Here is a 27782-nt window from a genome sequence, read left to right as displayed (position 1 = left end):
TATATATATGAATGTATATGTTTCTAGCAACCTGTCAGCTTGGTCTTACAATGCAGTTTGTCAATCATTTAGCATATACTCTTAAAACATGGTCATGCTTTCTAAATGTTGTAAATTAAATGAACAAGTATATTGACACATTTATAAAATACAAGGATTCTCTCAAAAATTCATTAAGACTCCCAGCAATAGAAGGAGCAACAGAGAAGCAAAGGCCACTCAGCCTGAGCTAATCACCAAAAACCCCCACCTAGCCTTCAGTGGGGGAGGAGGGACTGCTCTGGTCTTCAAGGACTAGCACTTGGTTTCTACAGTCCCAGAGATAGAAGGTAGCTGCTGCCTCAGCTGTGCTGATGCTGCTCTGCCCCACACCCATCCAGGAGCAGCGGGGAAGCAGAGGCCACTGTCCTGAGGTGACCACTACGGCAGCCTGCAGTGGGGGAAGAGGGGCTGCTCCATACACCATGAAACATGCTGCACATAAACTGCACTACCACCTTACATTCTACTCGTCCTTCTTAGCCTCTAGCCACATGGGGATCAGAATGGTTTGGATATACAGGAACCAAATACCTGAAGATAGAGAGGTTTTGGAGGAATTGTCACCCCACAACCCTTCCATCAGTAAAAGGAAAGAAACTGTCTTCTGAAAACCTGAACCTAAAACTCCCACTGTGGTTTCTACACTCTCACCCAGAGTAGAGAGGGGAAACTGGCACAGAACTAACTTACACCACAGGGAAGTGCACCAGCACACAACTACAGAAACATTCCAATGTAGGAAGAAGTGAGTATGGCATCAAATGGCAAAAAGAATCAAAGTAAAGGGGCCAGTAGGTGGGGTGGTGGTTGGGGTGCTAAATTCCCACATAACCAAACGTAGTTCAAGTCTTAGACCTGGAAGCTTGCTTTCTCACTTCCCTCGCCCTATTTCGGTCTCTCTCTGGTGAACACACATGCCCTATAGCAAATTAAAAATAATAATAAATTAAATTAAATAAATAATTCTTTTTAAAAAAATCAAAACAAGTCACAGAAGAAAAGCAGTAATATCTGACTAAGATATTACTGCTTTTCTTCTAAGCTTTGTTGTCCGGTTTTAAGGATTTTTATCCTGTCTTGAGCTGTCAATAGATTCATGTACCTACTATTTGAACAAAATACCAACCTGTTTCTAGGCTTCAAATTTCAAGTAAATAACCTTACCAGTTCAAAACTGCCTTTCTTGAAACCACCAGCTGAACTTGCTATTGAAGGTAGTTAGATTACTTATGATATGGTGTGGTCAACAAAATGTTGGGGGAAAAGGAATTGAAGACAACTATAGACAGCAGAAATAGTGTAACAAGAGAGTGGAATAGGGCAGAGGGTCAGACATGGGGTAAAAAACAGATATATATGAAAGTAGTAATGGAATTTTATGGATGATAACATGCATGATTAAGCCACTATGCAGTTTACTCTAGAGGGGAAACCACATTTAGTATGTTGTGATGATGCTCAGGGAATGAATGTAAATTAAAAAAAAATTCAGAGAAAAAAATACTAAAACTGTTACCAAAATTTAAAGAAAAAACTGTGTATTTGATGACCACAGTAAGCTATATAGCCCCAGCTAGGTACTATTTTATAGTATGTTCATTCTACTCACTGAGGTTTATGCCTAAAGTCAGACATGGGTTCTTGTGTATGTATATATCAGCTGTGCTTGCTATTGCAAATATTTAGACAAATTAAGTTCATTAGCAAATCAATTAAATGAGGGGGGAGGGATAGGCATAGAAAGCAATCATGAATACCAGAGACAATGGGAGGAGGGTTGGACAGGGCAGAGGGTTAGGGATAGGGAATCAAAGATGGAAAAAAAAAAAAAACACAAAATATACAAGACATAAGAAATGAAAAAATCAAAACAGAGTCCCAAGAAAGAGGAGAAAATCAGGAAATACCTTCCTCCCAAAAGAACATTATAACTCCTCACCAACAATGGATAAAACACAAGAGAATACAGAAATGTCAGAAAAAGAATAATTTAGAATATGCATCATAACAAAACTCAATGAGATGCAAGAGAAAACAGACAATGAATTCCAGGAGATGAGAAAATCCTTCCATGACTTGAAGGATGAATTCCGAAAAGAGATAGATTCCCTGAAAAAGAATCAAACAGAATTCCTGGAGATAATACAATGCAATTAAATCCAACAGAATTCTTGATCAGACCACACAGAAGAAAGAATCTCTGACCTTGAAGACAAAGCCTCTGATTCAATTCAAGCAACTAAAAAGAATGGAAGAATAACTATTAAAAATGAGAACATGTGGGAAATCCTAGACATTAAACAGCCAAATGTCCACATAATAGATTTTCCAGAAGGTGAAGAGACAGGTAAAGGCATAGAAAGTTTCTTTTATGACATATTAGCTGAAAACTTTCCAAATTTAAAGAGGCATGTTGTCATCCAAATCCAGAAAAAAAAAAAAAAGTCATTAAATAGATTTAACATAAGTAGGTCTTCTCCAAGGCATATCATAGCCAAATTGGTAAAATCAAAGACAAAGACAATATTCTAAAAATGACAAGAGAGAATTGACAAGTTACTTATAAAGGTTACCCCCATTAGACTAACATCAGACGTTTCAGCTGAAACAATGCATGCAACAAAAGAGTGGGAAGACATATTTAAAACTCAGGAGAAAAAAAGCAATAATTTCAGCCAAGAATACTATACCCAGCAAGATTATCCTTCAAATAAGAAGAAATAAAATCATTCCCAGATAAACAAAAGCTGGGAAAAAAATCACCAAAACTAAACTAGGTCTTCAGAAAATACTTAAGGGAATACTATACTAGGAAACTAAAAGGAGATAAATAGAAGAGAACACAAAGCAACTGGAAAAACAAAATAAGAGTAATAAAGTGACAGGATAAGTCCACACATATCGATAATAACACTGAATGTGAATGTATTAAATTCTCCAACTAAAAGCCACGGATTGGCTCAAAGGACAAAAAATAAGACCCCTCTAAATATTGCCTACAAGAAACACAACTCATTGACAAAGACATACATAGAGTAAATATCTTGGAACATTAATATTCGTAGCATCAGTTTGTTGAGCAAGAATGTACTTTGAACCTAGTTTCCAGTGATCAAAAACAACAGAACATTTTAGAATGCATGAACTGAATGATGATCACTGTACTGGATGGAAACCACCTTATTACCAAAGTATATACTACATAATTCTCATCTTTAGTTTCTCAGCAGAGCTAAGGATTTTCTGAACTGTTAAATTTTGAATACCTCTATGACACCCCATCCATTTTTTCTCTTGAACCAAAGTGTTAAGCATGACTATCACAACTATCATATTTTCCAGTAAACCATAAATATAACAACAAAACAAAAACAAATGAAAAACAAATGAGAGCTTTGTAAGGGAAAGTATCTGCATGCTAAAAATTCAGGTTCCACTGTTTTACACACAAGCAAGTTTAAGTACAATTCACCAATTATTTAATAGACAGTTGTCTCAACAGGTTGCATATTGCATTTATATATTTAGTATTATAACCATTATTTATTGTATTAAATTAGAAATCAGAGGAAATATCCAAACTGTTACATGCAGTTAAGTTTTTCTTTGGAATGAATTTAAAGAAGGCTAAAATCAAGAACTTTGTAAAGTCTATAAATCATCAAATCACAGATTTTTACCACGTCTTCACTTTTAAATATCTCTTTTCAATTTTTTTTTCTTCTTCTAGGACTTCTTTATATACAGTATAGTACTGTGGTCTTACAAGAACTCACAGTGAGTGAGTAAAAGTTTTCTTTTTCTATCTGTTCCTAATGAGTTTTCTACAATTTTACCTATCTCTCATTGGACCAATGATTGGTACCAGAGATAATGTTAAGATTATAAACTCTTATTTCTCACAATCCTCTACATGGAAATTACAAATCCTTTTTTAACTGGCTTTATTAAGGTTATCTTTGCTTTCAAAAATTCGTCCTCAATAATTTATGAGACTTTTTGTTTCTGACTGTTAATTACTCTGTTGTTCTTTACAATTATATTTCACAGTAAAGAACATCATTGAAAATTTAATATTTATTTCCAAAATAACCAGTAGAGTGAATTTCAATTGTACACAACATAAGGTAATATGTTGAAGATGGTGAATATCTTTATATCCTCAACTTATTACATCATATGCATACTTTTTAAAAACCTACTCTACCATACAAAAATGCATAATGATTACACATAAGTCATAAATTACAATATAAGTAAAAATAGAAAAAAGAATAAAAAGCATACACCATTCTTCACAGTATATAATACTTGATAATAGTAAAAATGACTGTTACTGATTTATGTTTTTACTATACGGTATTTATATCTTTAGAGTATACTCCTGCTTAAATATTAAGTTTATTGTTCAGCAGCAAAAAAAAAAAAAAAAAAAAAAAAAAAAAAAAAACCCTTTCCATGTAAAATGCATATTATAAAAAGATTATACATGGATTTTTAAACATTTTGCACCAGGTTACTCATACTTCAATCCCATTTTTCCATAAACTTTTCAAGTGCCCTCATATCTTTAAAAAGGCTCCCTCTTGGGAACCAGCAGTTGGCGTAATGGCTATGTCGCTGGACTCCCACGTAGTCGACCGCGGTTCACGTCCCAGACTCGGGCTTGAAACTCACGCTGGGCAAGTGTGCGTGCGTGCCCAAGATCCCGAGAGGAGAATGGAGGAGAAGGGATTGCGGCGTGACCATCCCCTCTGGGGGGTGATTTCTCGCTTTCTGTCTCTATATCTCTGTCTGTCTGGCGAGCGCACATGCCCAATAGTGAAAACCTCAACCAAAAAAAAAAAAAAGGCTCCCTCTTAAAATCACTTGTGTTGTGGGACCAGCAGTTAGCATAATGGCTATGTAGCTGGACTCCCTGTAGTTGACTGCAGTTCGAGTCCCAGACCCGGTGGCTTAAACTCACGCCAGGCGTGTGTGCGTGTATGCCCAAGATCCTGAGAAGAGAATGGAGGAGAAGGGACTGGCGTGGCCATCCCCATTAGGGAGCAATTTCTCACTTTTTGTCTCTCTGTCTCTGTCTTTCTAGAGAGTGCACATGCCCTATAGCAAAAACCTCTCTACAAAAAAAAAAAAAAAAAAATCACTTGTGTTGTATCTTACCTTTTACTTTAGCCTAGTCAATAAGAAGAGCTGATAAGGCCTAAGTACATCTACTGATAACTTTGAAGGCAGTGTTTGTTTGTTTGTTTGTTTTCTATTATCTGTTGCTTTTCTATATTCTAGAATTAGTACAAATGCTAAGAATCTAAGACAGTAGTGCCTCCGCTGGCTTAGAGAAGGTGATTTAAAAGTAAGTTAGCTTGTTTAGTTCTTTGAACTAAATACCTGCAATTACTGATTGTCACATTTTTCTTCTGTTGTAAAAACTGAGCTAATTGAAGGCATTACCCTTAGGGGACGAGTTCTATGGTGTAATAATGTTGAGTGCCCTCTTGAGTTTAGCATTTTAATCATTCATAATTATAACGATTTCTGTTTATTTGGGAACTTTGAAATAATTCTAGCTTATCAAACAAATTGCAAATAGTTGAGACGTTGTATTGTTTCATACTGAAGTCAGCAGGCCTGTGTATTTCCCAAGAAGTTCTTACAAACTATAAAGCCAGTTTTTGGCTAATATATGGGCATAATTGATAAATGTCATATCCTAGGAAAACTGGATGTACTTTTTTCTACTCTTTTTCTTATTTCTTTAGAACTATATGGGCAATATTTGGGGTTGTGAGACAAAGAGTTAACAAGAACCCAAGTGGAAGAATTGGAAATAATTTATGAAATTATGTTAGGGCCACCTGGTGGTGGAGTGGCTATGGTAGCTAAATCTCATGTGGCCAACTACACAGCTTTAGTCTCAGACCAGCAGCTTGAGAAAGGCATGTGCATGTGTGCCCAAAACCCAGGAAGGAGAAATAGAGGAGAAAGGATTATAGCTCACCATCCTCTACATGGGGCGCTTTCTCACCTTCTCTCTCTCTCTTTCTGTATTTTTTAAGCAAGTGTGTGCACCCTCTAGCAAATATAAAAAGAAAGGAAAAAAAAAAAAAAAGAAAGAAAAGAAAGTATGTTAATTAGAGAAAAGGAAATCTCATAGATTCATTAGGTGGCTTTTATTAGACAAGGATATAAACGCTTAAGCTCTTTTTATTTTCTCAAAAGAGACTGTGTGTGTGTATATGTTTGAGTTTGTGCGTGTGTTTGCTTTGCTCCCCAATTTTTTTGCATGCAATGGACAGAACTAAAAGATGAATTTCTGAGCCATTTAGGACCAGAATAATCTTTGTGTCTACTCTTATTCAATATATATTAGTGATAATGGTGTAATCTTTTGAGATGTCATATATATTCTTTTTGTTGAGGGGGAGAGGTTTTTGCTATAGGGTGTGTACGCTCGCCAGAAAGAGAGACAGAGAGACAGAAAGCAAGAAATCACCCCCCCAGGGGGGATGGCCACACGGCAATCCCTTCTCCTCCATATATATTCTTAATAGTCTCCTGAAGCAATCATTAAATATTACTTTTTAAAGAAAGAATTTGGCATTACATCTGTTTTTTGTTTTTTTGGAGTTTTTTTGTCTCTTTCTTTCTGGCTATCCCTCCCAATATGACACTTTAGTGATAAAGTCAGACATATACTCTGCAGCTACAATATCACTCAGGTCTCCTGCTAGCCTATATTCAACTTTGAAAGAAGCAGCAATTGCCTTATATATTCAAGAAGTAGCAAAGTTAAGAATGATTGATATGGATGATCATTGTATGGCAGTACAAAGGTCAGTCTGGAGATAGGTAATACCTCGCTTTTTTAAGGAGACTAAATTTAACCGTTCTTACTGAAAAACCTCAGGAGCCAGATCAGAGACAAGGTTTTGCTGTAAGAATGTTATTTGAAAATACATGTGGATAGCTCCCAATTTACAAGCCTATCTCTGATCAAAGAGAATAAATGATTACATTTTCCAGGGTTAAGCTTGAATGTAATTTCTGGTCCTCGACAGCAAATTGTTTAATAAAGGGACTAAAAGTACATGGGGTGCGATGGAAGAACAAGAAATGTTCTGATTGTTCACAGTATACTTTCTGACACAATAAATCTTTAAAATCTTTTACCACAGCTACTGAGGAGCAGCAAGGGAAAAAAAAAAAAAAAAGACTAATTGGAAAATCACTTTGCTTCCGTGTCCACCCCTAGGTGCTAACAAGCAGGGAACAAACGAAAAGGACAGCCAGTAGGTGAGGAGAGGCCATGGAATACCCACCAACTAGATAATCATCGCTGGAATAATTGGGAAGTGTCTGAATGTAGGTATGTGTACTGAAGACTACTGCTCGCTAGCAGCCTTCCCCTAACTTTCCTTTTTTTTTCTGCCATCTGTGGCATACACCTGCCTTCTCATCCGCCTTGTGACACATGCATTCAGCCTCTCACGAACTCCAGGGTTCCTCCTGCAGGAGGTCTTCCCACCCCTCCTGGGCTTTTAAAACATTCTCCAAAATGACTTGAAAACTGCCTCTCACTCTTGCCTCAGTGTTCCTGTGGAGGAACTTGCCCTCACTGAAACTGATACCCATTTCATGAACACAAAAATCCTTTGTCCTTGCCCTCACCACCGTCTGAAATAACTCTCCCAACTCCTCTTGGCTGGTTTGAGTTCTGTTTGGTTTCCAAGGTCAAAGGCAAGTTCCATCTGCATTGCAGAATCTTGCTGTTTTCGCTATTCTCTTTATTTGCTTTCTTCCCAAATGGACAGCACTTGGGGTTATCCCATTTCCTGGCATTTCACAGGTCGTCTCATTATTGCTTTCATCTCTCTGTGCATATGCCATGTGTCCTCAGTGTGCCAACAGTTTATTTCTGGAAAAGACAGGATCTGTTGAATTTTAGTATACGAGAATCTAAAGGGAAGTGAAACAGGTAGAATGAGCTGCTGAGATACAGCGAGAGGACACAGGAAGTGGTTATGAGCAGGTTCTGCTGCTGGACTATTTGGGTTGACTAGCTGGGTGACCTTGACAAAGACTTTTTAAAAAAACTTTCTCTTGTTTGGTGACCTTGACAAAGACTTTAAAAAACTTTCTATGCCCTAATTTCCTCATTTCTAAAAAAGAGATGGACAACAATACCGTCTACCTCATTGGACAGAAAAAAGTTAAATACATTAATAAATATAAAGGGTTTAGAATAATGTCTACATATAAAACACTCAAAAACTATTACTTCTCTAGTACTGGCTAATATAATAAATATGGCATAATATGAAGTAAATTCCATCTCAATTAACATCCTTAGTAATGCTGTAAAGTAGATGGCATCATCTCTGTTCTCAAAATAGGAACACTGTGGCCCTGAGAAGTCAGGTCAGTCCATATTAGCTAAAGGAGACAGGATCGAAACCAACTGTCTAACCTTAAACCCTAGGCTTTTTCTGAACATAAATTCACGCATAAGCATCCAGTGACTAGTTGTTGTTGATAGTGATGAAATTTAATCTCCCCTATTCTTAAAATTTTAAACCAAGTTATGCTGAGATTTCATTAGGTTTGGTCTTTTGGAAAATACTTTGAGCATGAAGGTTTTTAGTTGATTGTGATTATCTTATTATACAGTCTAAGCCAAATGGGGTAGAGTTATAACTACTTTTTGGTCTATTTAACTCAGAGAACTAAAATTCAGTTCAACAGGTATTTCTGTCCCAAGGCACTGATGGGGAAAATACCAAATGGCTACACCTATCCTCAAATATTCTATAGTAATGGAACCACAGCAGAGATACCTAGCATTTATAACCTCTCATTCTTAGGCTTAATTTGAGACTAGCCCTTCTACCTGCCTCCCTCACCCCATGTAATTGTCTAAAAAAATAATACTTTGGGCTTTAGAGGAATATGCCACTTAGAAGTAAACTATACATTTCTATGAGTTGGTTGTAAATTATTTTATTCTATTTGAAATTATTTGGGAGAATTTACTAAGAACTCTATAATATTGACAAACTAGGGGCCAGGCCATGGTGCTGTGGTAATGCAACTGGACCCATATAGAAAGGTACTGGGTTCATGTCCCAGGATATATCTGTGCATGCCAGGCATGTGTTCATGAGACCATGATCTGGGACTGACTGAAGCTAGGAATTTAACGTGGCATAAAGAACTAGTCAGGAGACCAGCAGGTTGCATAGTGGTTAAGGTGCTGGACTCCCATGTAAGTCAACCGTGGTTTGAGTCCTGGACACAGTGGCTTGAAGTTCATGCTGGGGCGCATGTACATGCATGCCCAAAATCCTGAGAGGAGAAGGGAGAAGCAATTGCATTGCAACATGGCCATCCTTCCTGGAGACTGATTTTTTGCTTTCTGTCTGTCTGTCTCCTTCTGCCTCTCCAGCTCTGTCTCTCCAGCAAGCATGCACCCTATAACAAAAATCTCTCAAATAAAAAGAAAAAGAAAAGAAAGTAGTAGTCAGAGTGCTTGTCTCTCTCTCTGTTTTTTTTTCTCTCTTGTTATAAAGTAAATAAACTTTTTTTTTTTAACATGGCACTCTTGCCTCTTTTAGAATCTCTTAGTCTAGGAAATCATCAACAAATTTTATTCTTGTCTCTTGCAAAATTCCTTGACTGCTGATACTTCATCTATGCATCTATAGTACTAGGCACTCTCTAAGGATGTAGTACTAGGTCGGAAAAGTCATGACATAGTTTTTCTGGTTTTCTATGCAAAAATGCTTCATGACTTTTTCGACGACCCCATAGATAACAGATAAGTCCTTGGTTAAACTGAACTTTGCCACCATATTGATACTTCATGAGTGCTATTCCCTCCTGGCTTGTCACTTAATTCCAGATCATTTCAGAGACCCTCAGTAGGTCTAAGGAGTTATCTTTAGGTGAAGTGGCAGCAAGAGTAGAGATTGGAAAGATTTTTTTTTTTTTTTTGGAGAGGTTATAGGGCGCGTACGCTCGCCAGACAGACAGAGAATAGAGACAGAAAGTGAGAAATCACCCCCCAGGGGGGATGGTCACGCTGCAATCCCTTCTCCTCCATTCTCCTCTCGGGATCTTGGGCATGCACGCACACGCACCTGCCGTGAGTTTTAAGCCACCAGGTCCGGGACACGAACCACAGTCGACTACGTGGGAGTCCAGCGACACAGCCATTATGCTAACTGCTGGTTCCCGAGATTGGAAAGATATTTTTGAGCACTTAAAACTATTCAGAGTTATTAACTTTATATATATCATTTCATTTAATCTTTAAAATAACCTATGAAGTAGTCATTGTTATCCCTGTTCACCATCAAGGAAGCTAAAATCCAGAGAGTTTAACTAGCACAATTAAAAATCGCACAGGTGGTAAGAAAGAATTTCCAGCACTAGTGAAATCCAAAGACCAAGCAAATGATACAGTAGTTTGGAAATTAAGTGAGCCCTGGATAGAGTCATGAGGCTGGGATTCTGATTTGATACTAACTTCAAGTGACCTCAGGCATAAAATATAACTTCTTTGTGCCTCAGTTCCCTCATCTCACAATTACTAAGAGGATTAAAAGAGTTTATTTGTAAAATAGCTTTGAAATGATCAAGATGTTATAAACACAAAGATAGTTGTGAGTCTGGTAAATAGAAACACTGAAACGGTAAGTCTCCAGATAGTTTCAAATCCCTAGCAGATGATGGGAAAGAAGCAGAAGCAATAAAAGGAAACAAAAATCAGAAATATAGAAACACATGTCTGTGTAGGGATTTGGGGGAGCAAATCTAGAAAAGATTGCCCCAAATAGTCTAGTACCAATCTGATGCTGTTAAGTTCTCAGTTTCTGACTGGCTGTTACCCTTAAATATGTTATAGCATGTTTTGTTTCTGTTTTGGTTTTTAGAGAGATTTTTGCTATAGGGCGCATGCACTTGCCAGAGAGATAGAAATCAAGAAATCACCCCCAGGGGGAATGGTCATGCCACAGTCTCTTCTCCATCTCCTCTCGGGATCTGGGGCATGCATACACATGCACCTGGCATGAGTTTAAGTCGCCAATTTTAGGACTCAAACCGTGGTCAACTACATAGGAGTCCAACAACGAATCCATTACTCCATCTTCTGGTCCCAATATAGCATGTTTTAAATGTAGGTATAGTGTCCATAATCACTAAACTGAAATACAAAACATTGGAGATCAGGACTGTTACATATGGAACCATTGGCTTGTTTCTTAAGGAATGATTGTATGGCAAGCTTCGCATTTAGAGCTTTAAGAGTAACACTGTTCATAAACACATGGTTTTTAATGTACAGGTGCACCTTCCATAGTCCCTGAAACACATCAGAACCTCAGTGGGATCCAACCTTCTGCTGCTTGAAACAATCTCTTCAACAGTTTTTCAAAGGAGTTAATGACACTTTTAAGTTGTAGTTGGTGTCTGGTTTTGACCTTGTAGGTGTTGAAGTCAAGTAAATGCATTTGATGAGCTATTAAGCACATGCTTCAGTTGTTATGATAGTAAAAACAGCTCAGTCTTATAAAAATGTGAAGTGCTTTCTGTTTCTTAGCACTTAATTGCATTCCTACTGAGTTTAGATAATAAGTCATTAATCTCAGCACATGACACAGTACATTTATTTAGATTCAAGAAAGTGACCCATATTTTTCTATTCTTTTTGTTTTCGACATCACCTCCTAGAGTTTTTAATAATTGTATTTTAACCTGAATGAGAACAGATAGCCTAGCTGATACTTTAAGCGGTATTAAAGGAGTCAAAAAGGAATTAAGAAACCATTTTAATATGCATTTTGTCAAAGCTTGCTTAGAGGAGGCCTGTACTTCCAAGATTGACTGCTGAGATGGAAAATCTGTGATCAATTGCTCAATTTCATCTGTCCAATTTCAACTGCCAAGTCTTTAAAAATAAAGGTCTATAACAATAACACATTTTACTTTTTAAAAAACAGACTCCTTAGTATTCGCAGTTTATCATTATTGTTAATTATTAAGCATCATGATAATAGACTGGGTGACAAAATAATGATTGCAACAGTTCAGCAATAAATTGCCAATCTGGGGAACATTTTGGGATCATAGCATTGGTTACAAAGATATTTTGTAAACTATAAGTCAATATAGAAATACTGCTTATAAGAATAATTTTTATAATCCCAAATTATGTTTTATTGCAAGGTAATAAGACACAAAGACAAATGTCCTACCTCTTTCACTTAAAAAGCATTCATGAGCATGTATTCTATAGCAGGACCTCTGAAAGAGGACTCATAAGAGTTATAATAATACCTGCTATTCAGAGAGTGTCTACTCTATGCTAGACATTTTAAATCATTCTTAGTCGAGAATAATCCTGAAAAGAGATTTTCTTTTCTAAATAGATGGGGCAATTGAGGCTAAAATAGGTTTATAAATAGATTAGTAAACTACTTAATGGCAGCACCACAATTCAGATGCTAGTCTCTGAGACACCTACACCCATGCTCTTTAACTCCAAGAGTTCATGGAAAAATGGAATTAAAGTACAAGTTTATTTTGTTGCAAAATTTTTTTTGAAATCCTTGCATACATTTTTCATAGTATATATTTCCTGTGAACTCTTTGAAGACACCTCATATTACAGAGGATGGAAGTAATGAGCAACAAGAAAATATCTCAAACAAAAACAGTAATAATATCTGCCCGTTATTAAGGTACCAGGTACTGAGCTAGGTGCCTGAGGTATTAAAACCATTATTTTAATAGGTAGCTCAAAAGGGTTGACTACTTCTCAAGTTTTTTCAAATTAATTGGGTAATAATATTCCGGTTTGCCTTAGGAGAACTTCAAAGGCGTGGAGTTACTGGCTTGAGATGGCATACCAAGGAAGGAGCAGAACCAAGTAGCCAACTCAGGGCTCACTGGGCTTCCCAATCTGTGCTCTTTCTATTATACAATATTATAGGCTAGATCATGTGTCTGATTTATAAAATAAAGACTTTGGACTGCTGCATACTTATCCTTTGTTACTTTTAAATTATTTCTGGAATAGTTTCAATTTTACATAGACATTACTAACGTTAGGGTTACAAGAACTTTAGGAAAGTTACTATTAGTTCAATACATTTGTACTAGTTTGTGTTTATTTTAATTCTGCTCATGTTTACCTTAAAGTGAGATAGGAACCTGATAAATCCCATGTGCTCCGCTCATGTTTTACAGTCTAGAATTTCAGTAAAAACTTTTTTAGAAAGTGAATTTGCACATATTGAACTCAGGAAAACTGCCTAACAAATGAACTTGCTGTTTTGAAATACCACAAGATATAATTAGCTTTCATCCTCATCTTTCTAGAAACCTAGAGCAAAACTTTGCATTCCTTCATTAAACAGGTGTGTATTGACTGCCAGCTATTTCCATAACTTTATGTTAGGAACACTGGCAGGTAAGAAGTGAAAAACAAACAAAAAACACCTTGCCCTCAAAGAACTACACAAATTAATTAAGGAGAGGAGACACGATGCCCATTAAGCAACAAAAGCAAACACACGTACAATTGCAATGGTGAAATATAGCATGCTTAATACAAAAACAACAAAAAAGAGTGCTCCAGCTTTATGGTTGGAGGTGCTAAGGGTTGAAGTAGCCCAAAAGAAGGCAACCAGGTTGACAGGAACTTGGGCAGCACTGGGCAGTCAGGCATGTATTATTACGGAAATGTCCAGCCAGCAAACACAATTACAATTTCTCCTGAAGATTTGGGCAAGAAAACTGAAGAGAGATGACTGGAAGAAGGGGCAAGGCCAGACAGCCAAAGGCTTTGATTCTAACCAAAGACTGGTCTTTGGCCTCTGGATAATGGGGGAGTTATTGAAATTTTTGAACAGAGGGTGACATAATTAAAATAGTGCTTTAAAAAAGATGAATTGGGCAGGTCTAGGCAGGATGGATTGGTAGAAAGAGAACAGGACAAAGAAACTACTGCAATAATTCAGGTATAAGGCGATGAGGTTCTGGACAAAAGTGACAAGAGAAACAGAAGGAAAGAAATAAATGTAAGAGATGGCACAAGAAAATATATGAGAGAAGGGGATGACTAGTCTTGGGGCGAGGGATACAAAACACACTAATTTTACATTCTATTTTGGAACTGTTGTACATTGGAAGTATATAGAGTTCATGAGATATTGCATAGAATATTCCATCTGAAATGCCCTTGGATTCAACAAAGGTATTACTTTTACTCAATGCAGCATTTCTTTTGGCAAAAGCTACAGTGAACCCCAGCACTTCAAGAAATAATAAATACTATTGTAAAAATGACTGAGAGAATAAGTTTAGCTTTATTTTATAACAATAATAACACTTGGAGTTATAGGATGGTAGCACACAGTGAGATAAGTAAATTCAGTTAAACCATGTTTTGTTTACCTCCAAAATTCTAATGTATTAATTTAGCTGTCATTATATTTTCTACCACACTAATGTTTTAAAACTATGAATTGATTAATTTGGGAGTGGATTACTTTCACAAATATATTCATAAGATTGTCTAGTAATTTGGGATTTTCTTGGTGCCTTCCTCCATGAATTAACTCCATTATCTTCCAAATATCTTTGCATAATAATTACTTTATAGATGGGAAAAATGGAGCCACAGAGAGAGTGAATTAATGATTTATTCCAAGTACTGTGAGAGTTCAAGAGGCTCTCTTTCTTTCCTGTGGGTCCAGCGGAATACACTGGTAAAATAAGATTAGAAAGTGAGCAGTATTATTTTTAGCTATTTATGTTTAGTAAAAATATCGAGTGCCAGGCAAATGCAACCTTCTTCCTTAACACAGATGCACACACACATACACACTCACACACTGTTACATTTATATATATATATCAGTTACTTGAGAAGCAAGTGTCATTTTGGTATTACGTGGATGCTGTTTTTAATGCATCAAGTAAAACATATTGTGGCTTCTAATATTAATTCATTCCCCACTTAGCATTGTTAAAAATATTTATGATCTAGTACAGAGCAAAACACATTGTTATCCATTTTCTTCAACTTTAATATAAAAGCATTCTTAGGCTGTTTTCTAGGAGGAATGTTGTCAAAGTTTGATGGTAATTTATGTTGTCAGTCCATTAAGTTGATTTTATGGCAGCCAACACAACTATTGTCCATTTAGGAGAAACCCGAGGACCACTCTAGGTCTCCGCAAAGGCCGTTTGATACCTGCCCTCTCATGCGGCTGACCTTGAGGGGAGCTGGGTTTGATAATTTATGGCAAACACCATCCAGGAAGACCCATTTGCAAGATTCACTGTCATTTAGTGCTAAATGATCATTGCTGAGTCCAGAGACAATCTGAGCTCCTGACAGAGCAATCCCATAAAAAATATTGCCTACCCACCCAGGTGTCCTTTCCAATTATCTGGAGTAGAAATTAATACTTTTAAAAGCTGCTAGTTTTTGAAAGGTTATTACAATTTATTCCAGTGGTTTCTTTTGCACATTATGATGAATTAGTTTATTACGCCATTATTTTCCATGTCAGCTTTTTAGAAGATTGAACCATAATGGTGAAGCATTAGTGTGAATGGCAAACATACTATTTTACAGCTGAGTAATATATTTCTTTGAGAAAAATGTGCTCAGTTTTTAATAACAGGTAATTTTATGTTTATGTTCTCTAATGCTGTTGTCAAGTATTATTTATTTCTGTTTGGTAAGAACCGGAGAAGTTTCTTTTAAAATGTTAATGGTAGTTTAGACAGATTTTAGAGTCATAGTAAGAATATATTACTTAAAAGTAGAAAATATAAATTGTAAGTGTTTTTCCCTGAAAGCTAATATTTTCTAAGATTTTCTTGACACCAATTTAATATATAGTCACTTCCAGAGAGAACAATACTTCTGCCTCAATATTTTCTCTTAATATAGCAGGGAAAGGGAATTCTTCATTTATTTTCTACGATCTTCATGACTTTCAAGTTTTTCTTTAATGAAACTTCTTTGTCTGAAATGATTTTTTGCTTCTTTAAGTCATTAGAGATATTTAATAGTTTATAAGTACTTTTAAATAACATTAGTGCTTTGATGGAGGTGTTTTTCTTTTTGTCCAGCATTGTCATTTTCTGTCTATTAAAATAGTGAAAAAGTATAATTTCCTATTTAACCACATATTAAAAAATGATCATTGCACCTCCATGTGACAAAGACTGATTCGAAGTATTCTATTTCTTTTTTCTTTTCTTTTCTTTTGAGAGGTTTTTGCTATAGGGGATGTGTGCTCGCCAGAAAGATAGAAACAGAGAGATATAAAATGAGAAATCACCCCTCAGAGGGATGGCCACACCATCCATTCTCCTCTGGGGATCTTGGGCATGCATGGACTTGCGCCCAATGTGAGTTCAAGCTACCAGGTCTGGGACTCGAATTACAGTTGACTATATGGGAGTCCAGCGACATAGCCATTACTCCAACTGCTGTTCCCACCATATCACACTCATTCATATGGCAAATATGTTTAGAATGCCTATTGCATGGAGGCATTATACAACTCCATGGAGTTGTGACATATTCATAGCAACATTTTAGAAATTCAGCTTTTTAATTTGTGTTACCATTACTTTTATTCCTATGCTTTTTGAAAAAGCAATACAACTTTACAAAATCCTGAATCTTGAGTAAACTGGAACATGTAAGCAAATTCAGTAACGCCTCAGCAGCCTTGCATTTGCTACCTTTGATGGGACCAGTGCCTGCCAAAGGAAATGTTGTGGTTTTGTTTTCTCATCAAACACATTTGTTTCTTTAGCAAATGTTTTCAATGTTGAAGTATTTATTTTTATTGCTATGACTAGAACGAATGTTAATTTTTGCAGAAATAAGATTCAAAACATGCCACAAATTTTTCCTATTGTGCCAGAACATTTTTTTGATAATGTAGACTAATAATATGAGTGCCAAAGTTTCTTTTTCGAGGAAGAACACTTTTTGTTGACATTTAGCATACATACAGCAAAATGCACACATTATTACCTCACTGGATTTTCATGAAGTGAGCACACCTATCTGTGTAACCAGCACTTGAATCAACATTAAACGAGCACCCTGGGACCAGCAGTTGGTGTAATGGCTATGTCAGTGGACTCCCATGTAGTCGACCGTGGTTCAATTCCCGGACCCAGTAGCTTAAATTCACGCTTCGTGTGCATGTGTGCGTGTGTGCGTGCCCAAGATCCCAAGAGGAGAATGGAGAAGAAGGGATTGAGGCATGGTCATCCCCCTGGGGGGGGTGATTTCTCACTTTCTGTCTGTCTGTCTCTCTCCATCTTTCTGGCGAGCGCACGTGCCCTATAGCAAAAACCTCTCCCCCCTTTAGGAACCAGCAGTTAGCGTAATGGCTATGTCGCTGAACTCCCACGTGGTCGACTGTGGTTCACGTCCCGGACCCGGTGGCTTAAAACTCACACCGGGTACAGATGTGTCCTAGTCACTTGTAAATTGATACCTGAGAAGTGGAACAAAGTGATAAAACCTTACTATGAGCTAGAAGATATATTTTGTGTCATGATAAAACATAATCTTATCATCTGAAGTCTCAATAATCTGCCCTACTTCAACCGTGCACCCTATACCTTGTTAAACAATCTAATAACTATTCAATAATCTCTTAATTTCTTGTGTCACACATTAAGTGTGATGTGATGCTACTATGCTAGAATATAATTTAATGTGGTTCTCTCCAAAATAATAATAAGAAGAAGAGTAAATAAAGTTAATAAAATACTTCTTTCAAAAAAAAAAAAAAACTCACACCAGGCGCGTGTGCGTGCGTACCCAAGATCCTGAGAGGAGTATGGAGGAGAAGGGATTGCGGCATGACCATGCCCTCTGGGGAGTGATTTCTCGCTTTCTGTCTCTCTGTCTCTATCTGTCTGTCTGGTGAGTGCACGCGCCCTATAGTGAAAACCTCTCAAAAAAAAAAAAACTCTCCCCCCCCCAAAAAAAAAGAAAAACACCCTTGTGTGTCCCCTTGCAATTATCACCCCTTGTCTCCAGTAACCACTTTCCTGGCTTATCACATCATAGATTAGGTTAGGCTATTTGTTTGCTTTTAGTTGTTGTTTGTTGTTATTTTTCATTCTTTCTGGAGAGTGCATGTGCTTACTTGATGGAGACACAGAGAGAGAAAGCCAGGGAAAGCATCTCCAGTGGAGCATGGTCACACAGAAAGCCCTTCTTCATTTCTTCCTCCTTTTAGGAGTTTGGGCATGCATGCTCATGCTCCCAGTGTGCTTTTCAAGCCTCCGAGTCAAAGATTCAACTGCACAGTCAGTCCTGTGGGATCTAGCTGTCTTCACCACCACACCACAGGCTGGCCCTGTTTTTTGAACTTTATATAAATACAACCTCAACTTTTTTGGCTTAGTATAATGTTCTTGAGATTCATCCATGTGCTCATATGTAGTTATATGTTGTTCTCATTGTTATATGGCATATCCCATCATTTAAATATATCATATTTTATTTACCCAGTTAGTGTGGATGATCACTGGGTTGATTCCAGTTTGGGATTATTGCAAAAATGCTGCTGTGAACATTGTCATGTATGTCTTTTAGTGAAGTACAAAAGCATTTTTGTTGATTCTGTTCCCAGGAGCAAAATAGTCAGGCCCCAGGATAGAAATGAGGGGATTTCAGAAAGTTTGTGTATGAGATTATTTTGATAAAAAAAAAATATATATATATAAAAATTCATGCATTTTTTAGTAATATGCATTTTCCATGAACTTTTTGAAGCTACTTCAACCAGCTGCAGTTTTCATAGATGCAACCAATCAGTTTTTATGAATCCTGATCATTTCTTGGTTACTAATTATTTTCCCCTGGACTTTAACCTTAAAAATAACCGGGAAGAACTGAGTAAACAATTCCTAGGCCTTGAATCTGTAATTCAGTACCTGTTTACAGAGGAAAACACTGGCCTAGATTTCAACAAAAGATCGACAATGAGAATCTGCTGTTTGGTTTTCCATTATATTCCTCTGTTTGCATTTGCATTTGGATTTGTTAATGAACCTGAGGATTCACATTTTATGCTAAATAGTGAAATTATAGCATCTGGTGCAGAAGAGCTAGAAAAAATTCTGGCTGTCCAATCATAAGCTTCTCTGTAAGACAGAACACTTTTGCCAGATACCACCATTTTTTGTGTTAATTAGTAGCCACATGCAAAATGGGCTCTCTCTTCAATATTCTGGGCTGTTTTTACTAGAATGAAGCAAAGACTTTGTGTCTGTATCCCTTGTGGAATTTCGCCTAGGACAATTACTCAATACATTTTATTTGAACACATTTATCCAGATTGTTGACTTTTTCGTATGGGCTTTGGGAGTTGCATGTAATCCCGGCTCTGCAACAGATTTTAGCTAGATCCTTCAGGTTTTTTCTTCATCTATTTATTATATGGAGAAAATAATAATAATAAAAAATCTCTCAGATTGCTAGCACATTTAGGAGTGTTTCTGGTTTTTCAATTCTGAGGTGGGTATTCTTCCATCCTCTGTCCAAAGATAGTAAATGTTTTGCTGTTCATAATTTATGGGTAGACAGACATTCTGAAGTCAATTAAAATTTGACAACTAGATTTTATTCTACCTTTTACTTTTCCACAAATATTTTCCAAATACTTATTGAAGACCTACTAATGCTATGTATTATGCAAGTAAAGGAGATTGCACCACAAACAGAAACACAAAGCTCTTGGGGCTTGTGAGTTCACCTGTTATATAGTGCACTGGGACTAAGCATGAAAGGAAGGTCTAGACACTTTGAGTTTTCACAGGAGAGGTACTTCCGTTCAGGAGGGCTTCCTGGAGGAAGCCACCCAACACACACACCCACACACACACACACACACACATATATATATATACACACACATATATATATATAAGTATGTGTGTATAATTGAAATGGTTAGATCAAGCTAGTTAACATAGCTGTCATCTCACATACTTAGCATTTTTTAATGTAAAAACATTTTTAACCTACCCTCTTAGCATTTTAAAGTTTAGTGAATGTTAAGTATTGTCACGATGCTGTGCAGTGGATGTCCCAAAGGGAATCCTCCTATCTCGCTGAAACGGTCTATCTTTGGACTACATCTCCCCATCTCCTCATTCTCAATCGTATTCCCTGAAATCCATGACTGTACTCTCTGAGATGCCAGTGAGTGGTCTGAATATGACTATCTTGATCAGATTTGTGTGTGGTTGGTACACGGTGAAAGACAGATTGGATAGGAATAAGGAGGCAGGAAAACCACCTAGAAGGCTAGAGCAAAGCAGAATAAAAGGTAATAATGATCTGGGTTCAGTCTCCACAGTGGCAATAGGGGAAAGAGGGTGAATAGTATTGCACTTGGAGATCAAGGGTGGATCCATAATCCTTACTTGGACAGTGGGATGAATAGTCATGGTAGTCACTGAGGTTGCCAGTGCAGAAGAAAGAGAGGGTCACTCATGGGAAATTAGGTAGATGCTGCCAAGATGTGAAATCAGCTGGGTATCAATAATTATAGCCACCAGATTTGGAAACAAGATCTGTGGAATCTCCCAAGAAGGGTTTGGCTTTGGGCAAAGCAGGTACAAGTAATAAATGGGACTATAACCAAGAATTCATAGAATTCTAGGCAAATGTGATTGTCCAACAGGACGTTGCATAACCATTTCATTAACATAGTCCCACTGTTTCTTATATGTTAAATACATATTTTTGAACTTAGCACAACTACAAAATACTACTTTTGATCACAATAGGTTTTCCATCACCATTTTGACATTTACTTTTATTCATAAAATGTTCTTTAGAAGAATATTAATTTTGTGTCCTAAACCAATTCTTAGATATCTACCTCTTCGTGAACTTTAGCTCAGAATTCTGAAGAAACTGGAATGGGGTGGTGAAGGAGATTCTTGTAGAAGAAATTCCTTTTAAAGTTTTCTTTCTTTCTTTCTTTCTTTCTTTCTTTCTTTCTTCCTTTCTTTCTCTCTCTCTCTCTCTCTTTCTTCCTTTCTTCTTTTTTTTATAACTGTTGGAAATAATTGGATGTGGGAACACAGCCTACAAGAAGGGAAGGGAAGTTCCTGTCCTCACATGTACATATATGCTGAGAATCTCAGAGAGAGAGTAGACTCCTTGAAGGGGAGTCAGTGATTCATTATTGTGAGTTAAAAGGGGACACGTTATAAATCATAAGCAGGAGAAGCACAGTTCTGTTTCCCCTGCTTTGTTCCACTATTGAAAATTAATTTTCTTCAGGATTTTTTTTTTCCTGGTGGCTGTTATTTACAGCATCGTCTACCTAGACTAGCTCATTCATTTCTATGGGCAGTTTCTGTTGGTGCACCAGGGTAAAGAGCATAGCGAATTAGTTTAGGGGGTTGTAGGACCTCTGTCTGAAAGCACTGCTTCCATTTCAATCTAAAAATGTAGCCTGTGTTTACCATCAAATTTCACACCAAACCCAAGCCGAGTTTAGTATGTGACATTTGTGTTTAGAAGAGATTTGAAAGTGATCGTGTTTGGGGAATTTTCCTTTTAAAAATATGCGAAGTCACTTAGGTGTAGGGCAGAATGGTCTCTTTATGGGTTCTGCATCTTCGTGCCCTTGTTTGTTGCTCTAGTGGTAGCACTGGGACTGGCTGTGTCCTTGGCAGTTGCTGTGGTCTGTGGCACAGCTCCACCTGATTCCCTCACCCCTGCCTCCCCTCTCCCACACAAGCACTCCCCTGTTCAGGACTGAGCACATGGACCACCGCTAGACTGAGGACTTGAGTATACTCTGTTCTCATTTCTTTCTTTCTTCCTTTCTTTCTCTCTCTCTCTCTCTCTTTCTTCCTTTCTTCTTTTTTTTATAACTGTTGGAAATAATTGGATGTGGGAACACAGCCTACAAGAAGGGAAGGGAAGTTCCTGTCCTCACATGTACATATATGCTGAGAATCTCAGAGAGAGAGTAGACTCCTTGAAGGGGAGTCAGTGATTCATTATTGTGAGTTAAAAGGGGACACGTTATAAATCATAAGCAGGAGAAGCACAGTTCTGTTTCCCCTGCTTTGTTCCACTATTGAAAATTAATTTTCTTCAGGATTTTTTTTTTCCTGGTGGCTGTTATTTACAGCATCGTCTACCTAGACTAGCTCATTCATTTCTATGGGCAGTTTCTGTTGGTGCACCAGGGTAAAGAGCATAGCGAATTAGTTTAGGGGGTTGTAGGACCTCTGTCTGAAAGCACTGCTTCCATTTCAATCTAAAAATGTAGCCTGTGTTTACCATCAAATTTCACACCAAACCCAAGCCGAGTTTAGTATGTGACATTTGTGTTTAGAAGAGATTTGAAAGTGATCGTGTTTGGGGAATTTTCCTTTTAAAAATATGCGAAGTCACTTAGGTGTAGGGCAGAATGGTCTCTTTATGGGTTCTGCATCTTCGTGCCCTTGTTTGTTGCTCTAGTGGTAGCACTGGGACTGGCTGTGTCCTTGGCAGTTGCTGTGGTCTGTGGCACAGCTCCACCTGATTCCCTCACCCCTGCCTCCCCTCTCCCACACAAGCACTCCCCTGTTCAGGACTGAGCACATGGACCACCGCTAGACTGAGGACTTGAGTATACTCTGTTCTCATTTAGCCTCCCTTGGAGCCGGGAGGCCGAAACTATAATTATACTTCTTTTACAAAAAGGGAAAGTCAGAATCTGCGAAATGAAGTGATTTACCAAAGTACACATCTAGTACATAGTAAATTCTGAAGTCAAACCTAGATTTTTTCCCGTGTTCTAGTAGAACTACAAAGCCATATGCTAATTCTTTCTTTCTTTCTTTCTTTCTTTCTTTCTTTCTTTCTTTCTTTCTTTCTTTCTTTTTTCTTTTTTTCTTTTTTTTGGAGAGATTTGCGCTATAGGGCGCGTGCGCTTGCCAGACAGACAGAGACATTAGAGACAGAAAGCGAGAAATCACCCCCCGGGGGGATGGTCACGCCGCAATCCCTTCTCCTCCATTCTCCTCTTGGGATCTTGGGCACGCACGCACACGCACCCGGCGTGAGTTTTAAGCCACCGGGTCTGGGACATGAACAGCAGTCGACTACGTGGGAGTCCAGCGACATAGCCATTACGCTAACTGCTGGTTCCCATCTTTCTTTTTTCTTTTTTTCAAGGTTTTGAATAGAGTCCATGGCTTGATTAACAGAGGACTAATACTTTTGTCTCTCTTTTTAAAAAATTTGTCAGAGCTTGTGTGAGCGTGCTGTACAGAGGGAAAGAAAGGGAAAGTGAGAAAGCACCTTCTGCGGGGAATGGTCATGCTGCAAGCCCTTGTCTTCTCTATCTCTCTCCTTTGGGATTTTAGGCACACCTGCACATGTACTTGGCATGTTTTTCAAGCCACTAGGCCTGGGTCTTGAGCCATGTAGTAGGCCATGTGGAATCTGGCTTCCTTAACCACCTACTGACTGGCATTATTTTTGTTTTTAATTTCACCACTGGTTTCTCTTTATTACCCTATTCTTTGTATCCTTTGTATTTATTTATATTTGATTATTTATATTTCTTCAGAACACTTAAAATTAGAGAGGGATGTGAAAGAGGGCATTTTATTAAGTCACAATACAAAGTAGTCATTATCAAAATTTAGTGTCATAACAAAATGTGATATATAATAAAGAGTTAAACATGTTAACCATGAAGACAGTGATCTACAAAACAGCATACATTCATCCCATCAATACTTCTCAATCACCTGCTAATTTTCAGGATTCCTCTCTGGCTGGGTTGGTGGCAGTGGACAGAACAAATGGCCTGCCCCCCTGGAGCTGGCATGCTAGTTGGGGTGAGGGTGTAGTGGGAGGTGGACAGGGAACACATGTGTGACACGGGCAATGGAGAAAGATAAGGAAACGTCAGGGGAATAGAAAAAGCCAAGGGGTGGGGGGAGAGGGCTTGGTTCTGATGTCCATCTCAGGGAAGACTCTTCTAGTGAGATATTTGACAGAGGTCACCGGGAGGAAACCCTGCTCACATCCAGGTGAAGTGCACCTCAGGAACAGGAACCACGACCAGTGGAGGCCTGAGGAAGGAACTTGCTACAAGTTTATGTGCCCCTACCTCTCCCTCCCCTAGCCAAGGACATCAGATGGAGTAGATGAGGGGAAGGGAGGATGGCAAGGGACAAAATCGGATGTCATGGGACGAGGTGGTCTGATTTCGTAGGGCCTTGTCAGCTCCTTACAGTGGCTTAAGTACAGTAAGTCACATCTACAATTACTCTTATTTTACCATATCCATTCCAAGTTTTATCAGCTTGCTTCTGTATTGGCTTCCTTTTTAGATGCAAATAATGCCAGTTGGAGAGTCGAGCAGGATCAGAAAATAAGCATGCACCCGCTTCCCCTCTCCTCCCCACTGCAAGTAGGCACAATTCGTCACAAATTTCTCTAGTCACATTCCAAAAGGGCCCGAGTTGTCCAAGGGATGAACCATTCCAGATATAGCTTGTGATACTTAGATAGCTCCACCCCTCCCCACCACCCCTTCATTAACAGATCACAGTCCAAGAGCCAAACCTGAGGCATCTAGATTTGCCTTTCCTTCTACTCACTCCCCTGAGCAGAGGACTAAAGCTCCCACTGAGCCCCCTCCCTTCCCGTCGTGCACTCAGTCCCATGTGCTAGCCCCCGATGTAACTCTTCCCTGCTCACTGTTGTCCCGAAGGAACCTGAATAGTAAAGCGCTGAATGCAAAATAATCTTGCTCTGTTTGTATCTTTTTTTCCTCACCTGCAAAATGAGTTTAATCTTGCCCAGGCTGTAGGATTTTTGTGAGTATTGAGGTTGTAGATATTAATAAAGTGATTATGATTGATAATACATGAGTCCTTGATCTGATAGAAGGAAAGAGGAAGAGAAAAGGCCCCAGAATTTGAAATAAAAGAAACAGGAATGAAAGTTACTTATATTTTGTATTGGCTCATAGTTTTACTATTCTGTCACTTCTGTCATACCTGACTGAGCATGTGAGAGTTAGCCGTGAGATAAAACAGAATAAATTGTCCAGGATAAGAACTTGATCTCTTCACCAATACAGCTGGATGGGAATCTGCCCAGCTAAGAACGTGAATATGAAGATGAGTACCAGGCAAATGTTACCGTCAAGTGGAGAAAGAAGTTTGCAACAGATGTGTGGGAAGGAATGTCAGTGTAAATGTAGAAACAGACGACACTGGGAGAATTCAGAAGTGTAACAGAATTCGAGTAGAATTTGTAAAGATTCCTACCTGGTTTCTGTTTGTTTGTTTTGTTTTGTGTTTTTGTTTGTTTGTCTGTTTTTGTCACAGGGCATGTGTACTTGCCAAAGAAACACAGAGAGAAGGACAGCAATGAATCACCCAGTGGGGGGGATATCCATGCCACAATCACTTCTCCTCCATTCTCCTCTTGGAAATTCGTATTTATTTATTTATTTTAGATATTTGCCATAGAGAGAGACAGAGTGAAAGACAGTAAGAGGGAAAGTGAGAAATCATTTCACAGGGGGAATGGTCATGCCACACCATCCTTTCTTCTCCATTCTCCTCCTGGGATTTTGGGCATGCACGCATACATGCCTGGCATGATTTTCAAGACACTGGGTCTGGGACTTGAACTGTGCTTGACCACAGTGCTGTCCAGCACTTTAACCACTACACCATCTTCTGACTTGACCTCCTCTCAAGATCTGGGGCATGGACACACATCTGCCTGGCCTCATTTTCAAGCTGTAGGGTCTGGAACTCAAATTATGGTCTGCCATGTGGGAAGCCAGTGGCAGCACATGCTACCTGCAGGCTCCTATCTTTTGTTAGTGGGGATCTTTGTGCATTATTCTATTAGTTATGCTAAAGCAGGACCTAGATCTCCCCCACTATCATGGCTCATACAAGAGGATACACATCAACGGGTAGTGGGAAGTCCAGACCAGGAGACAGAGCCCAGTATCTGAATGGGAGCAGTGACCCATTGGCACTACTATAGGCATTGAGGCAATAAGAATGTTTCAGTGAACAAGTTAATACAGCACTGGGAATATTGAAGCAGATGTATAGGACCACAGCCATTGTCTGGAGGTCAGCCACAAGACTTCGAGGCCTTGTAGAATCAAGAATGAGAGGGGTGGGAGGACAGTAGGATTAGCATATGGCAGACTAAAGTGCATGGAAATTATTAGGCAGGTCCCCAAGCAGATTCAATTAACAGAACTGTGAGCCAATAAATCAAAGTAAGGCAGAATATTTGAAATCACAATTCAAAATACAGGCAATCACAATTCAAAATAGTAGCAAAGCCTACGTACTACTGAGCTCTTCCATCCCTCCCAGCTGAGACAAGACTTATTGGTTAAGCGACAGGCCACTGGGATTGCACCTACCCTGGGAGGTTGGACCATAGGTAGAATAAGTATGCAGAGGCAGAAAACGGAGGCAGCACTGACCCTTCTAACTGACTAACATGCAGCAAAATCCATCTTAGCCTCTGAATTTTCTTCACTGCAAGATGAAATTCTGAAAAGAAAAATGAGAAAAGTAAATTTGTAGAGTTGCCTGGGGGTTTTGGACTTGTCCTTTTCACAAACCAGTTCATGCTTAACTCAAGTAGTAATGGAATTATTCCTAATTACCTGCAATTTTACCTCTTACTGGATTTCAGTGGAGAACGATGTCCACTAAAATCTTGACATTCTAGAGTCAAACATAGTGAAGTTAAGAATGGGGAACCAGCAGTTAGCGTAATGGCTATGTTGCTGGACTCCCACATAATCGACCGTGGTTCGCGTCCCGGACCCGGTAACTTAAAAGTCACGCCGGGCGTGTGTGCATGCGTGCCCCAAGATCCCGAGAGGAGAATGGAGGAGAAGGGATTGCGGCATGACCATCCCCTCTGGGGGGTGATTTCTCGCTTTCTGTCTCTTATGTCTCTCTCTGTCTGTCTGGCGAGCGCATGTGCCTATAGCGAAAACCTCTCCAAAAAAGAAAAGAAAAGAAAAGAATGTAGGTGTGTTACTAACAGTTCATTCTTAGAGCAGGATGTGCTGCATATGGATATGTATACTGAAAGAAAAAATAAAATGCGTGCACTTGCAAGGATTCATTTTTAATACTAGGAAATTATGTGCTATGTTGAGATTCAAAACTAAAATTTTATTTTGGATATGGTAAGAAACATAAATTTGAAATTGCCAGCATATGATTAACCCAGTCACAGAGAATAGGATCTAAAGGTATAGCTGCATGTGTTGAATTGGAAAAGAATGGCATACAAGCTCATGTTTTTCTATTTTAATTTACAGTTTGTGAAGTATTGATATAATTTTCTGCATTTTAGATCATTTGATTGTGACTGTCTTCTTTCAAAGGGGCTTTGAATAGGTTATAATTTATCAGGCAAATACTTATTTAGAAACAAATGCTTGTTTATCTACTGTTGGCTTCCAGAGAGATGCTGTGCTGGTTCATTTAGGCAACTGGAGCCCTGTCCACCAGAAAGCTAATCAACAGGATGGCTAGTTACATTTATGAGTATTTCTTTTAGAGGCATTTAGTTTCAATCCCACAGATGGTAGCTGCAGTCCATTAGTTTCTGAGCCAAGCTTTTCAGTGTCCTATTGTACTTAGCAAGA

The 27782-nt window shown here is 38.3% G+C and overlaps 1 protein-coding gene across 1 annotated transcript in view; it reads left to right on the top strand.

Moving 5' to 3' along the window:
* Window positions 1–27782, top strand: part of HS3ST5 (heparan sulfate-glucosamine 3-sulfotransferase 5) — a 193925-nt gene that overhangs the window by 65951 nt on the left and 100192 nt on the right. Inside the window, exon 2 of the mRNA XM_006157020.1 lies at window positions 7295–7408. The gene's annotated coding sequence lies outside the window, so the exon portion shown is untranslated. The remainder of the gene's footprint in view (window positions 1–7294; window positions 7409–27782) is intronic.

Source organism: Tupaia chinensis, unplaced genomic scaffold (assembly GCF_000334495.1).
Source record: "Tupaia chinensis unplaced genomic scaffold, TupChi_1.0 Scaffold000527_1, whole genome shotgun sequence".
NCBI classification, from domain to species: domain Eukaryota; kingdom Metazoa; phylum Chordata; class Mammalia; order Scandentia; family Tupaiidae; genus Tupaia; species Tupaia belangeri.
The sequence above is the reverse complement of the archived record's forward strand: the minus strand, read 5'-3'. Positions and strand labels throughout refer to the sequence as shown.